Source organism: Rhipicephalus sanguineus, chromosome 8 (assembly GCF_013339695.2).
Source record: "Rhipicephalus sanguineus isolate Rsan-2018 chromosome 8, BIME_Rsan_1.4, whole genome shotgun sequence".
NCBI classification, from domain to species: Eukaryota; Metazoa; Arthropoda; class Arachnida; order Ixodida; family Ixodidae; genus Rhipicephalus; species Rhipicephalus sanguineus.
In genome coordinates, this window is record NC_051183.1 from 137,600,819 (window position 1) to 137,608,531 (window position 7,713).

The following is a 7,713-nucleotide window of genomic DNA, read 5'->3' on the forward strand; positions in this document are numbered from 1 at the left end:
ACTGTCGATGATTTAATTACAGCGGCATTAATGACCCAGGTTTATTTCGCAAGGTCCTGAATAATACAGAGGTAATTAGCATAATTCTAATGAGCACGATCCTAATTAACACACTCATAATTAGCGTCGTGTTAGTTAACATTAATTTATAGCGTCTTAATTACCACGGCATTAATTACTCAGGTTTAATTCGCAAGGTCCTGAATAGTACAGGTGTAATTAGCATAATCCTAATTAGAACGATCCTAATTAACACGATCTCGGTGAGTAACGTCTTGATTATCTTTGTTTTATTTACATGCTCTTAAGTAGCGTCGTGTTAGTTAGCATCATCTTAATTACCTTGTTCCTAGCTTTACACGACTTCATTAGCATGGTCATAGTAAGACGTGGCTTAGTTAGCTCAGCCTTCGCATGATTTGGCCTAATCAGCTTCGTCATAGCACGCCCTGACTTAGCTAGGTATACCACCCAGGCAATTAGCTAATCAGCCGGGCGCACGTGCTCTGGGAGCGAGCAGACGATGAAGAAGAGAACGACGAGGGCGCGCGCCGGCCGAGCAACGCGCTAGAATGTACAGGGCGACCATGGTGATTATACACGTGGCCTCGGTGATTAGCTCTAGCCGCCGTTTTATAAGGCGCTCGGTCGGAACTAATCTCAGAGGACACGGTGCTGACTCTCCTAAAGGATACTTATTGCAGACATTAAACGCTTGAAAATGAATTCAAACGGCCCGCGCACACATAAAAAATATAGTTAGTAGAGCTTTCTGTCACTTTTTTGCATGGGTGCACTTCTGCACTCAGTGGAACGACAAACAAATGAAAGAAGTTTGACGACACCACCCAACCTTCTCGACCGCCCTTGACGTGACGCCGCGTTCCATCGTAACCAATGGAACGGAGCGCGCGCTGAGGGATGGATTTCACCTTCTCGTACTATTAGCTCGTTCAAAAGGGGGTGTCGCCAGAGCTCGGAAAAATCCCGAGTTTCGCCAAACTCGGGCCATCCTGCATAGCACCCATAGGCTTCAGATATGCAGCATTGCGTAGGCAGCGTTTCTTCCGAGCAAAGCACTTCCGAGGCAGCACTTCCGAGCAAAGGTAGCTGTTCAGATTCAACACAGCCTGCAAATATGTTCTCATCACTGACTGCACTCACACACCTTTCGCCCCAAACATCACGCGAAAGACGTGGAAACGAGCCCGCAAACGCACAGGAAGAAGCATTGCAATGCACGAACCATGTTGCAGTTCATGGAAATGCTTCGCTGTACTAGGTTCTTTACATATTAGCAGGCTCCAGACCTGTGGTTCAATTGGTACAACTAACCACAAAAGCCATTGATGTCAAAACCTCTCTATGACACGTGCTCGCCATGCTCACATACCCATCTGCTGCAAGAAGATTCTTCGTGGTAATTTGTAATGCTGTGGGCATCGTTTGTGGGTGCCATCAAGAGCACACCTCATAGAATCAGTCAAGATGCTCGACACCTTTGTTGAAAGGAATTTCGCAATTATTCGGAACACCACAACCTACGCGTTTATGAACACTGCGACGCGAGAATCATGTTGTTAAGCAAGTTGATCATAACGACGGTTAAGAAACTGCCAGCAAAGAAATTGGATGAGTTGTTTAGGTGGTGTACATAAAGTGAGACATGTCTACGAATTATCTTGCGTTTTGTCATTATGACTACATTTGTGCATCCGGACTAAAAACAACGCGACGCCGGGATATGTGACCAAGTTAACTAGCGAAATCCACGTTCATCAGGTCAACACGCGGAAAACATATGACAAAACCTGAGAAAGCACAGAGGAACTATTTATATTAGCTTAACTGAGGTACAGAAATAGCAGCATATAAGCAAATGTGCGTGCTCGAATAGCTTACCAGCAGCAGTTCGGATTCCACCTCGTCTTCCGCATTACCACGCAGTAATTATTAGTAATCAATATTATATGAGTGAATCAGCTATTGTAACTACGCAGTCAGTGCCCAGCATCACAGAGTATTACAAATTCACTCGGCTTTCTGCTCGCTTACATAAAGCTTTCTCTCAATCACTGTGCTGTTTTGGCAACGCTTTAAGAGCTTAGCTTGCACGCCTCTCGGCTATTTGTACAACGCTTATCAGGTGGAAACGTAAGAGCGTCAAGGAGGTATAAATACCGTGGCAATACACCCATAGATTCAAGGTTTTCATTGATTCATTCATCCATATTGTTAAACAGCAGTGAAGAGTTCTATGCATTATTAAAGGAGCACTCTGGAAAGAAAACATCCAAATAAAAGAGCAAAGAACGTGATACTTCAACTGAAAGTTTCCAGAATTGATGGTGTAAAAAGTGACACCTCTACGTAGCAATACACGGAGAAATTATAGTGCTCAATGAGATAACCTGCTGCAGCTAGGAATCTAACTCAAATCTTCGGCATTAACACTAAACAATTATTGGTAATTATTATTGCAGTAATAATTAAACTATTACACCTCTACATTGCTCACAATCATGAAGTTATGCGAAATAAATTAGCTTCCTCTTCACTTATATATTGGATTTTCACATTCGCAGTGGTGCTTTGGGTGCGCCTTTTGAACGTAGCTTATACACCTGTCGGCTATATGTACAACCCTACTAGGTGCAAAACGGCACAGCGGCAAGAAGGTGTAACGAAGGTGCCAATAAGGCCAGGGCATTTATTATTAATAATTATTCAACCAATTAAATTTTTAATCATTAATTAATTAATTGATTGATTGATTGTTTGTTTGATTGATTGATTGATTGATTGATTGATTCATTCATTCATTCATTCATTCATTCAGTCAGTCAGTCAGTCAGTCAGTCAGTCAGTCAGTCAGTCAGTCAGTCAGTCAGGGATTCATTCGTTTCTTAAAGAGCATTCGTTTCTTAAAGTTTGGAAAGCGAAGAAGGAATCCACAATCTTGTTCTTCCTTTTCTTCTCATTCGACGTATTGATCCGCCCACCCCTCGGAAGTTTTCTGCACCCAACGTGGTTTTGCACCGCCTCCGGGATCAGAGGCATTGGGAGCTTTCTGCACCTCACCTGCCTCCGGGATCGGATCACCTTTGACCAAGCGACGTCATCTGATGACATCATCGTATTAGGTCGCCTTATGTGGCGTCATAGGGATGTCATGGTCACTTCATAATGACATGATGAAATGTGGCGACTTGGGAAATCATGATGACGGTATAAGGTGACGTCATCACGTGATTATGATTCTTTGCATCGGTCGTGTTAGCGCTCACGCCGGTGGTCCCTTTTCGCGTTTGATGAGGCGTCGAAGGCTTTCGCCTTAAAAGGTTCTCACAATGCAACGCTGGTTGCAGTCTGTTGAACAATCGGAGAATGCATGCGGAAAGCCGTTGTTTAAAAAGACCGCCGCTTGCAAATATATACTACCGGAGCCGGTTCGCGCTCGGACAATGACCTGGTCGCTTCCCGCTCGCCTGCTCCTTTCCTCCGGTCGCATGTGCTTATCGATCAAAACTGCAACAATGTAGGCTTCGTCTGTTCTGTTTCCCGTAAAAAGTTATACAAAGATCTAGTAGATACAGTTCTTCCTGTTCCTCTTTATAGAGCAATGTACCGTGTAGGCCCAGGTCAGAATGTCTTGAGCCGAGTAAAAAAAATGGAGGTAACACCTGGAGTAAAATCCTTTTTCTTCAAATTACACAGTGCAACATTGCCTGTCAAAACATGGATGCAAGAAAAGGGCTTATTCGTTCCTTGGGGAGACCTTTGTTTACTCTGCAGGAAGCCGGAGACAATCGAACATGTTTTTCTTGACTGCTGGGATGCGGTCTTTTTTTTGGGACGTTCTTCAACGCACTCTAAAAAAAGGATTTGCCCCTCGACGCCTACGGCATCAGATTTCTCCCGGTTGAAAATGAGGAAGGGGTACCATTCGATCTAGTCATGTTACTGGGCCTACACAGTATATGGCAGTCAAGAATGGCGGTGCGCCATGCCGATATTAATGCACGTCCGGTTCGACAATACTTCTTCGAGTCTATATGTTCATTTGTAGAAACACAAAAGGTCCAGGAAGATGTACCGGATTGGCTTCATCAAGTAGAAAGCCTTCTACAGATGAAGGAATTTTAAGAAGCTTGCAAACTGTATTTTTTTTATTTATTATTTTTTTTTGTTCTTTGTACGGTATATATTTGTCTTCACTGCTGTATGTATGTACATAGGCAATAAAGAAAGAAAAAAGCGTCGGTGGTATAGTGGTTAGCATAGCTGCCTTCCAAGCAGTTGACCCGGGTTCGATTCCCGGCCGACGCATGTTTCTTATTTATTTATTTTTTTTATTCACAAATCTTCACTCCATGTGTTAGGGTGGTTCACCGATTTTCATACACAAGGAGGGAGGTAGTCACAGGAATTCGACATAAAAAGCTAGTTTAGAATATCGTTTTACATCGTCATCGTCGTCTTCATCAGCCTATATTATGTCCACTGCAGGAGGATGGCATCTGTTGTTAAACTCCAATTCACCCTATCTTGAGCGGGGTTATATGCATGCAAGAAAAGAAAAGCACACATGTACAAAATCACAAGATACCTAAAATGTCTTGCTTTGCTGACGAAAATATAAATGGGTGGAAGGGGTTCACGCAGCGGCTCGCCCTTTTTACTTTTGCTATTGGATGTATACAAATTTAAATTAAAAATCTAAATATAATAAAATATATTCAGAGAGAGCGAAGACGAGTGTGTTCTAGTTTTATTTAGCTTGTTCGATTTGTAAAACCATACATTGCTAACAAGTGCGGCAAGTTGCACAAACTGACAACCTATGCAGTCATACATACATTGCTGTTATGCATCCCTGTCAAAAATGATTGATTATTTATCTAATTTATCACATATGCGTCGCATCATGTATAATATATGTTGCGGTCTTCAATATGTAGTTCCTAATGATACCTTGAATTAAGGAAGAGAATTTTCAGGGCTCGTGTCTTTGTTTGACACAAACTTAATGAAAAACACCACATAATGAAGCAAGGGAAGGTATAGGGAACGTTAATTGTACTGTCTGAAGTGCATTGTCGTAAAAAATTTACACCATTTCCCGCTAAAGGGGACCATGAGGCGATGCGAAGCCGGAGCACTTGCACGATCGCGTTCCGTTGGCGTTCTTTGGGCATGCTACCAACCTCGCGTCGTGGAACGCGAAGAGGAACGCTACGCGCGTCTTGTCTTCCCTCTAGCCTGGCATTTAATTCTCACAGGGCGAGCGGGGAACGCAGTCGGCAGGCGTGCGAGAGGGGGGCAGCGTAGGAGAGGAGAGAGAGGGGGAGGGGGCGCGCATGCGCTGGTGCTCATCGCGCCGTTGAGCAGGAGAGAATTTCGTCATGTCTAGCCGGCGTTTCAGAGGAAGAGTGGAAAGGGGGATGGGAGAGGGGAAGCGGAGAGGGAAAGTGGTGAGGGGAAAGGGTAGAGGGGAAGTGGAGAGGAGGGGAGAGTGAAAGTGGAGAGGGGAAGTGAGAGGGGGAAAGGGGAGGGGGAAGTGGGGAGAGGGAGTGGAGAGGGTGTGCGCATGCGCAGTAAGGGTGGTGACGCCGCACACCACCACCACCGGATTGAACTCCGCCATAAGATACTTCGCATCTAATTGTGATATACGAGTAGACGTGCAGCGAGTAAAGGGAACGAAAAGACAATTTGCCGACGGTAGGGACCGAACCTGCAGCCTTCGCGTTTATCCTTGCTATTTCATGTCATTCACATTGTTTAATAATGTATAACTTTGCTCTCCCACAACAAGTTTTATACGGCTATTATTTGCGCATTTTCTATTCCTTAATTATGGAAAATGCTGAAAAGCAGCTATTGTTCCTCGCGTATTAACTGCTGAAAGCTAATGTTTATAAATTGTAGAGGAGGTACCATTGCAGTCTTTGACTTCGGGACCTCCTTCTGTATATTAACATCCTGTAATTGAATAAAAAAGACGAAGACGCCGACCACAAGAAAATAAAAATGTAATGACGTTTCGGCACCCAGAACGGGAGCCTTGTTCACAATTTGTGAACAATTCAAGATTGTGACCAAGGCTCCCGTTCTGGGTGCCGAAACGTCATTACATTTTTATTCTCTTGTAGTCGGCGTCTTCATCTTTTTTATTCAATGATTCTTCCCGACCAGAGGGGCGTCCGTCGAAGCCTTGACTTCAACATCCTGTAATCTTTTTAACCATCGCAATAAACCAATTCGGATATATGGTTGGTCAGTAGCGCGCCCATGCTGCACGTGAGGCGCAAATCATCCGGCAGAGGTGGAGACAGGTCGCATTCAAACTCTCGAAACGATTACAGTGATCGTGCCCAGACACACACGCACATTAATCTCGGGTTTTTCTTGTATTTGAGCGTTTCTTATTACTGCGCTAATGTTGATGGCATGGCCGGCTCTACGTAGCCTACCCTGCCGTGTTTTAGGGGCGAAGCGCGTCGGCGGGCATCGTGGCTGCTGTCATGGCGCCTCAGCGCTCGCCGTGTGGCGAGATAGAGCGAACGACGCGCGTTGAGTATGGGAACCCTCTTTCTGCGATGAGCGCTGAACTGCCAACTCGCAACGAACGAGAACGCACTCTCGCCCACGAGAGACAAAGCCGACGCAGGCAGCGTCTGCTAGCCAGTTTCTTTAATGAAAAAACCGTCTGCTCACGCTGCACAACCGTGTTGTTCACCGGCCACCCCGTATATGTTGGCCTCGAGGCCCACCACTGGAAACGCCGGCGCCACCGTCGGTGTGACGTGCTTGGCAGGATCACGTGGTCTCAGCGGCCGCGTCGGCTGCTTGTGGAGCGCTGCTGGCGCTGCCGCGTGCTTTGAAAACGAGTTTCAAGTACCACATGCGCTGCGGTCCGTTCAAATACGGAAGTCTTCTCACGTTTTCTGCTCAACTGAAACCATTTTAATAGAGTGGCTGCCTCCGAAGGCGACGAACATGGTGCTCTACCGCTCGGTGCCGCAGTGCCGGGCTTACGCAACGGAGCCCAGTGTCGGCCTGCACCGGTAACCGCGGGAGAAGAAACTGCGTGAAGCATGGGTTGTAAAGCTAAGAACCGGCAAGTACCCATCGGCTACGACACTTGTGTGCAACAAGCACTTCCGCGACGAAGTCTTTCGTTACTGCGTCGGGCCTGCGATATTCGGTGAGTAGCAGACAGCGCGCACTGAGACGATGGCTCACGCGTGCTTCCCGCCGGCAAATCATGCTTTGCCACAGGATGGAAAAGGCGCTACCTTTTACCACGTGCGATACCATCTCAGAACCCTCCCGTGCGACCTCTTGCACTCCGGCCCCGTGCTCAGCATCCACAAAATCGGCTGCAGATGCGCAAGTCATTGTTTAGATACGTTGAATTAAAAACTCACAGGGTCCCTTATGCATTCGCCAAAGATGACTGAAAGGTGAAAGCCATCTTCTTGTCAGTCGATGTATTGATTCTCCCGCGCCCCTCTCCAAAAGCGTTCTGCACGGCCTCCGTAACGAATCACGGAGGCAATGCAAAGCGACCATGGCGTTGAATATGTGATCATGTGACGTCACGTTATATGACGTCATAATGACGCTACATATTTTGGCGGTCTGTGACGTCCTGATGACGTCATATGATAACGCCATCACCGATCACGGAGGCAATGCAAAGGGACC

General features: G+C 46.0%; 1 non-coding gene across 1 annotated transcript; it reads left to right on the forward strand.

Annotated features, from left to right (window-relative positions):
* Positions 1-4,257: 4,257 nt before the first annotated feature.
* On the forward strand, positions 4,258-4,329 carry Trnag-ucc (transfer RNA glycine (anticodon UCC)). Its single transcript has one exon. It is a non-coding gene; the product is annotated as a tRNA-Gly (tRNA).
* The last annotated feature ends 3,384 nt before the right edge of the window (positions 4,330-7,713 follow it).